The sequence below is a fragment of the Aulonocara sp. 'chitande type north' Nkhata Bay genome, linkage group LG16, assembly GCF_057382095.1.
Source record: "Aulonocara sp. 'chitande type north' Nkhata Bay isolate Kocher_YH1m ecotype deep benthic linkage group LG16, A_spYH_male_GT1.1, whole genome shotgun sequence".
NCBI classification, from domain to species: Eukaryota; Metazoa; Chordata; class Actinopteri; order Cichliformes; family Cichlidae; genus Aulonocara; species Aulonocara sp. 'chitande type north' Nkhata Bay.
The window spans coordinates 26,741,910-26,750,333 of record NC_141359.1 but is presented as its reverse complement, the minus strand read 5'-3'; the positions used below and the strand labels follow the sequence as shown (position 1 = coordinate 26,750,333).

The 8,424-nt window shown below is 39.6% G+C and overlaps 1 long non-coding RNA gene across 1 annotated transcript; it reads left to right on the top strand.

Moving 5' to 3' along the window:
• Positions 1-1,590: 1,590 nt before the first annotated feature.
• Positions 1,591-4,097, top strand: LOC147311701 (uncharacterized). The gene is made up of 3 exons (XR_015125436.1): positions 1,591-1,692; positions 2,186-2,251; positions 2,465-4,097. It is a non-coding gene; the product is annotated as an uncharacterized LOC147311701 (long non-coding RNA).
• The last annotated feature ends 4,327 nt before the right edge of the window (positions 4,098-8,424 follow it).

Genomic DNA, 8,424 nt, shown 5'->3' with positions numbered 1-8,424 from the left:
CTTTGTTCTCCCTAGCTCCAGGGAGCAGCATGTTTTTCATGCTGACTTCCACTCACTGAACCACACATGATGCACAACACATAATTACCATACACAACATGTTGACTGTGTTGTCTGGGGGGGGAAACAACGCTCTAAAACTGCGTCCAGACAGCGAGCAATTAGCTTGTCAAGCACCTCTTTGAAGCTGACATTTGGTCAGTGGACTCCAGGCTCCAGTTGCCTAGGTAACTCTAAAATGTGTTTACTACCATGTCACAAGTCAATCAGCAGTATCATGCGGTCTCATTGGTAGTTGCTTCAATCACTGGCTTAGAAGTTGAGAACAATTTGCACTGCTAGCATTTTTTTTTTCCCCCGCCCAAGTTACTTGAAGTCACTTGACTTTCAATGAAATAATGATACAGCCACTCATAGACACAACAATACAATAAAAACTGCAGTTCATTTTGAAGCAGGTGAAGGTTCTAGCTTCATGGTGCCCCTTGAAGCATGCCTCAAAAGCAATTCCGCCCTCATAAACGCCTATGCTAAAATTTCCAACTTTCCAGCGTTACAAAACATGTTTACAGCCTGGTACAAAAACTGTTTTTAGCCTATCCAGTCTTCAAGTGATGAAGTATGAACCCTGCTTATGGGGCCAAACCACTCTACGCGTTTATTAAGGCTGTTGTGTTTTGAAAATGTTTTAATGCTTTATATCTTGTTTTATTTAATCTGAACAAGCTGTCATGAAAGCTTTAACTGGCAGCTGCAGTCACAGAGAAGCTTGCATAGCTCTGTTTGGGAATGGCAAATATGACAGGGACACTGCATTAACTTTCTAAAACCACGATCGACTGTTTCAGACTGACAGCGTGAGGTGTTCCGCAGTAAAATGACTCACCGCCACACTTTTTCGGTAAGTCAAATGTTTGTTTGTTACGTGTCTGCAGGCGGCATGATTTCTTTCCCTCTCCTTTTGTTTGCTATTTCCTCAGGTACACAGACTGCAGGCTGGTGTCAATTTGTGGATCTCCAGCTAATTAGAGGAAGGGGGCTTTGATTGAACAAACTATGAGTGCACACCTTGATAAGGAGACTCACCTGTGGTTAGGGTGGCTCTCTCTTCCTTGCGTAGAATTGTTTGGCACATGTGTAGAGTGCCTCTGGTGTATTTTTTTTGTTTGAAGGTTGTGGTGGGAGTAAAGAGGACTAGGTAAGTCTGGGGAACCCATACACTTACTCACATAGAATCTTTTCTTTTAGAAACACTAGGTAAGTAGGTTGGTGCCACCCATGTAATTTTGAGCTTGTTTTGAGTTGAGGATTAGGGTCCCCCCCCCCCCCTTTTTTTTTTTTTTTTTTTTTTGGCACAACCTAACTGTCCCTTTCTCCCCCACATTTGTTGTATGAATTTGGGTTATTGTTTTTGTGAGAAAGCTGCCATTTAACTTCTTTCTGTTTATAAACAGAAGAAAGAAGAAGAGAAATAACAAGTTAACACAAACCAGTGACAGCCCAATACTTTTGCATTATTTATTACATAAAACTCAGAACTAGGCATCAGTTATGTTACACGTTTGTGCAGTTATATATGTTCTTGGTTTGTGATCAACCCTGGCAGGGCCTCCTTGGATGAGGGTGTCTAGTGATAATGGTCGAAACACCCGATGAATCCAAGGTCCACTACTGACTATGTGTCCCAAACTGGTAAAGTGTCTTGTCTGCTTTTCCTCATAACAGCCATCCTTCAAGATTTTCTCCATTTAAAGCAATGCATTATCAGGGACTGTAACATCTAGTCCTTTTTACTGAATCGTTTATAACACTTGTACCAGGTTTCTGGAGTTGTTGTGTTACCCCCTCCTGCCCTCGAGGAGGCATAACAGTGTTTGTAAGCTAATCAGTAACCGATGTTTTTAGCTAGCTAGTTTAGATGAGCTGTTGGGGAAAGCTGTGTTTGTTAGCTAATCTGTACACATGAATGAATTTACCCCAAATTTAAAAAATAAATAAATAAAGTATTCTGAGCTGTTGATTAAAATCAGTCCTATAGTTCAGACATTAGCTCTGCTGCTTCGACTGAATGTGCATTACTCCATATAGCTTACATCCTTTGAGAGAAATACTATGAAGCATACATATATGGTGTCCAGTACTGAGGCAGCAGTTTAAACCTTTATACGCTTCTGTTTTCCTGCAGATGACCACTGTGCAGTAGCACAACTGAACCAGGACTGGAAACCTGCCCTATCATCTCATCTCAAAGGTAAATATTCTACTAGATAATCTCTTAGTATATCAGACCCCTTTTTTTTTTTTTTTGTAAAAGCTCACATCAGAACAATAGAAGTGAAAAATGTAAGGGCAAATCTTCAGAACCTGAAGTGGGTGAGGACAGGGAAGAATCAGTTTTATTTCACATTTGAAGAATAAATTTCACATTTTCAGTTTGTGATGAGTCTTTCCTTTGTGATTACAGGAGTTGCCCTCAGATTCAGACCTCAGCATCACCCAGTGACCACAGAACAAACAGCTTATATGTTCACTCTTTGTAGTAACTCCAAAATTAAACGGTGCAAAGGCTAAATTACTATATGATGTACTGTCAGTGGATGCTGCAGCTGTTTTATTGATAAAGTTAAAGATGAAAAGTTAAAGGGTTTAATCATCCACATAACTGGTGTCACTATATAGGAGCATAAACAGAACCTTGGGGATTAATAAAGCTCCTGATCTCAGACCTGCACAGCTTCTGTTTTTAACACTGAATGTAGAGTCCATTATATTTTCCATCAATAAAACCCGATGTACGGTCAAAGGTTTAAAATTAACATTGAACTAATATAATTTAATCCAGACTTCTATCACAGAGTGTTTTATTTACCATAAGATATTCAGAGTCATTCATATTTGAGTAAACTGAGAGGATAATATAACTTTTGGCAGGACTGAATATAACATCATTATGTAAAGTTCCAGGCCCTCTGTCCTTTATCTGAGGATGGTGTGACTACTTCTGACATTACACAAAGCAAAGGCCACTGTCACACTGTTCATGAAGTGCTGGGTTTGTCCATCTTCTTGGGCGGCCTTCAGTGGAGGTCTGGTGAAGACATACCTCATATGAGCTGTTCGCACTAAAGTAAAAAATACCATCAGTTATGCGGATACCCCTTTGGCGCCAGCTGCAAGGCTGGAGCTGAACAACAACACCCTGATAACTACTATGTTTAGTCTGTTCCTTCCCATTCCATGCAAGGCCACCTGGGTTGGCTGGAAGACTGTTTACTTAGCCTGGCGGGGCGAAGGACACTGTCTCAGCTGAACTCTGGACACACACACACACACACACACACACACACACACACACACACACACACACACACACACTGATATGCACACACACACACTGATATGCACACACTGATCCCCCCTCCCTTTCCAAACGCCTTCGATGCTTGTGCCCTACCAGGGAAGATGGCAGTCGACTGGACCAGCACAGACATGCTGCAGGACCGGATGCGCTGTCTACACCGGCTCTCTCTTACTCTTTACCCGCCCCTGTTGCTTGTCTTGTGTGTCTATGGTGTATTGATAGTCATGTGCTTTTTGTGCTGAGGTGTTTTTTCTGCTATCAAACTGTTCTCCCACTAGGAGCTCAGTCTGAGTGGAGTTTTTTTTTCTCCTCCTCTTACCTCATGTAGTGTATTTTCGTTGTTTTTTTTCCTATCAGCCTACCTTTCTGACATGTCTCCCCAATGTGATGTTTGTGTAAAGTTGGTCAGAAGGTTCCTTTGTAAGTGCGCATGCGCCATTAGCGTGCTGCCTGCTGTAACCCTAATTTCCTTCGGGATTAATAAAGTATTCTGATTCTGATTTGAGGGAGGTGTTGGTGAAAATTATGAGTCCTGCTTGATCTCTGTGATGAGCATCAGTCCTCATGACGTTTCTGAAATGCTGTGTCTCTCAGTGGATCAACAGAACATCTGGGAAAAGAGCGATGTGATGAAAGGAAGGGAGAAAGTTTCCCCAAAACTCTGGACCCAGTTTCCAGATAATTCTGATATTAACAGTAACTCTGGGCCTCTGTGGAGTGCGCAACTGACGCCATCTCTGCCTAAAATAGGATAAGAAAAACTAAAATGTGTTAAATCATTCAAACCATGACTACAATAACAATGCAGGTTTGTAGCATTGCTAATTAGCTAGCAACAAGCCTCTAACACAGTCCATATGCTAACGGCTAATCTAACTAACGAATTAACAGGAGCTACAGAGTGATGTCACATGCTGTAGAACTATAGAAGCTGTGTCTTTTTGAATATACAGCCCCGTGGTTGTAGTTACCTTCATTTCAGGAGAAAACTGGAGCAGTGGGTGGACTCTGGCTCCAAAAGTACAACATGGCAGCTCCAAGAAAAGAGAAATTTTAGCTTCATTTTTGTAGAATAGGAGGGAGCGGAGCCAGGTCCTCCATGTTTTTACAGTCATTGTTCAAAACCAAAAAGTGTTGTCACAGTGTCTGTGCTCCAGCTTGGGCTCTGGAATACCAGCAGATATTGGGAAAGTGGAAATGTTCCATCTCAAACATTTCCCCATCACCTTGACATAAAGATCTCAAAATCAGGGAAAACATTTGACAGCTGAATCAAACATAACATAAATAGTTAAAGTTATTATAAAATAATGCTAAGCCTTCAAATGAAACTATTCCAGTCCTTTAGTCGACGTCACATAAAGTAAGAATCTTGATATATAGTAGTGGCAGTGTTTTTGAAGCTTTTTCCATTGTCTTTCTTATTAATCACATGCATTTTCTTGACTTCAGCTTAAAAAAACGAAGCCTTGTGGACCTTAAAACAGTTAATTATCCACTGGAATATGAAAGATAAAGTAAATACCAGCAGACACTGTGAGCCACCAAGTAATGAAGTCGCCCAGTGAAATCTGGATTTTAATGAGAGTAAAGTAAAAAGTCTCCTTCACATCTCAGGACAGCTGGAAACAGATCACCCATGGATTTAGCTACTCCTGTAGAGAGCCACAGTGGGTTCCAGTATGTTTATTCATCAGATAGATCAGTGTGACTAAACTGTGTGTATTTGCATGGGAGTGTGGGGATGAACGCGTCAAATATTAATTAATAATATAAACTGGTTTCTTTGCAATTAGCGCTCTGTTTTTAGCCTTGGTTGAAAGAAACCCGCAGGCAGAATCTGAAAATGTCAGTGTCTTTAAATTACTCTTTGCTTTGTAAGAATAGTTTAAAATATGTCACAAGTCTGGATATTATTCTCCAACTCTGCCATTGGTCCTGTTTTTCTTGCCGCTGTCCAGCACTGAGCCCCACATGCCTCAGCTTGATCCGCAGCACCTGTAATCAGTACATTTACTACCTAAGAGCCAGCTTTTGATTGGCAGAGATAGGCCACACATGAGAAGTAAATCTAAAGGCACCGATCCAACTCACCATCTGCTTGTGGACAGGAAAGTCTGCATGGTAAATCATCAGAAGCCCACATCACCTTCACGATGTCCTTGTCCTTTTCTACCCTGGAGGTGAAGAGGTTTGAACTTGCGGCCTGGCAACTGTGGCAATCAATGCTGTGACAGAGGTGATTATCTTTGACTTTCATCTATTCTGGTCAGTTATTGTGAAACTGAAAGTGTTGGGAGAGACAAGGGTGCACTGTGGCTCTGGGCAACAAGCTGTAAAGGCAATTATCACCCTAAAATGTTGTTATTGCAAACAGAGCTGTCACATTTCGGGGGTTTCTGTCAATTCGCCACCTCATTCTTGTTGCTTCAAGCTCTGGGTTTGCTTGTGTTCTTACTTTTCCCCCTACCTTTTCTCTCCCTCTGTCTTTTTTCTTTGTAAACCTTGCCTCGGACAAGTTTTGTCTGTTTTCAAGTTTTGACTGTCTTCGTGTGTTTAACAGAGCATTAAACATTTATATCTTGGACTTAAGTCTGCCTCAGGTGTCGTGCATTTGGATCTTTTTTCCTGTAACTATCTCACAAAGATGTATCTTGTTGCTGGTCCAGAATATAATGTATTCCTTTTTTGGGGTTAAAATTTTTTTTTTTTGGCACATTTGCAATTTTAGAAAAAACTGGTAGCATAACCTTGCAAACTTTTCAATATTTATTAGTTATTTATTGAATATTTTTGTGACTTGTGTGTTATTCTTTTTTCAAGGTGCTTCAGCTACTGCTAAGTGAATGATAGAGAGAATCTGCAAAATAAAGAAATGGTATGAGCCACAGTAATATTACTGATTACCATGAGATTAAAGTATTGGGTAATTATATTTGTACAATTTATTGCAGATAACGTAATGTAAAGAACAACCCAAATTCCAAAAAATACGGTAAAATGTAAATAAAAACACTGCAGTGATTTACAAATTTCATAAACTCATATTTTATAGAAAACATGAAATGTTTAAAGTGAAACAACAATTCAGCACCTGGACTCTTGTACTGAAGTATGCAGTGTAGCGTTGTCATCCTGAAGTATGAAAAGGCAAAAAAAAGGCATCATCAGGATGGAAGCATATGTTGCTCTAAACCAATATATACCGTTATATACTGAATGCTGATAAAAGCTGGATGGTCCTTCTTCTCTTTAGTCTTGAGGACACAGTATCAATGTTTTCCTAAAAGAAAACCAATTGGGATTTTTCTGAACTGTGTTCACAGACAGCGATTTCTGAAAGTGTTTTAATGTAGTTCCACCCAGGGTCCTGAAGATCACGGGCATCCACTACTGATTTTTTTTGCCTTGTCCCCCTGTGCAAAAAGATTTGTCCAGATTCTTGGAATCTTTTGATGATGTTATGTACTGTAGATGAGCCTTGGCTATTTTATGTTGAGAAACATTATTCTGAAATTCCACAATTTGGGGTGGGGTGGGGGGTGGGGGGAATCATTTCGTCTGTGAAACTGCATCTCTAAGATTCTCTTTTTTCCCCTATGAAGCTAAATAATTGCTAAATATTCCTCCAATTATTTCGTTTTAATACCACTTCCTTTTCCAGGCTTCTGTTGTGCCTGTCCCAACTTTTGCAAAACTTTTTGAGATGTGTTGCTGCCATTAAATTCAAAATGAGCTTAACTTTTTTCTTAAAATGGTGCATTTACAGTTTTGTTTTGTTTTTTATAATTTCCTATGTTCTACTGTGGACAAAATATGGGAGAGTTGTATCAGAAAAATTGCAATTAGTTGCAAGTTCAAGTTCAAGTTCAAGGTTCTTTATTTGTCACATGCATAGTTATACAAGTATAACACACAGTGAAATGTAGCCTGACACGCTCCTCGACATGTGCAAAAAAATTGGGGGGGGGGGGGGGGGGGTGTAGAGGAAAAACATTATATATATATATATATATATATATATATATATATATATATATATATATATGTATATATATATATATGTAGTATATACATTGGGTGAATGTGCAGTAGTAGCAGCAAGCAGGTGAATTCTGTACATTAATATGAATAGACATCTGACTATTTTACAGGATAGACAATATAAACATGTTTAAAATTAAGGGAATTGAAATGTACATTGTGCCTTGGTTTAGTGAAAATTGCAAATCATTGCATCCTTTTTTTGTTCACGTTTTACACAGCAGCCTAATTTTTTTTTGGAATTAGAATAAAATAAAACAGCCCTTTATTCTCATTGCACATGCACAACAAAATTGTGGGATATCCATCTGGGCACATTTTATGCTGGGATGCCCTTCCTAATCTCAACGCTCCCATTTGTCCAGGCTTTGCACCGGCACCAGGTTAACACTAGCCCATTAACCCCTGAGGCTGGGTTTGTGGCTCCTTCCGGGCATCTTTCACATGTTGACCACTACATGGACGTGCTAACTGTCGTGAGAAGTGGATTTATTCTGGGAGAGACCAAATCTGAAATTGTGTGGGTTTTTAGCATTATATTATCTTAATGTATTGTAGATGCATTAGTTATATGTTGTGTTGATGGCAGTTTTTTTTTTATTATAGTTTATAATCTGGGAGATGGTCACATGACTTTATTGCCTTTTTATGAAATATGGAAAAGCCTGTGGCGTGATATGAGCAAAGTGGCTCAGCAGCAGCAGCTTATAAAAGGCTGCCTGTTGCTCAATTAGTGGCTGCTAGTGATGGAGCCCGCAAGTGCTCTTTAGCCCCGCCATGTTTGAGCTCTGTATAATACTCAATACATGAAAATAACAAATTTTGGTCTGCACCAAATTCTCCTTTTAACGGTTTTAGCCAAGCTGCTCATAAAATCCAAACAATTATCAAAAATAAAGCTCAATTATTTTAATAGCTTTTAATGCACTGAACATCAAATTCATCCCACATGTGTCACCAGAAGCATTTAATCCCATCCTATCAGCTTCCCTGACACATTTCAGTGCAACTTAAATCTT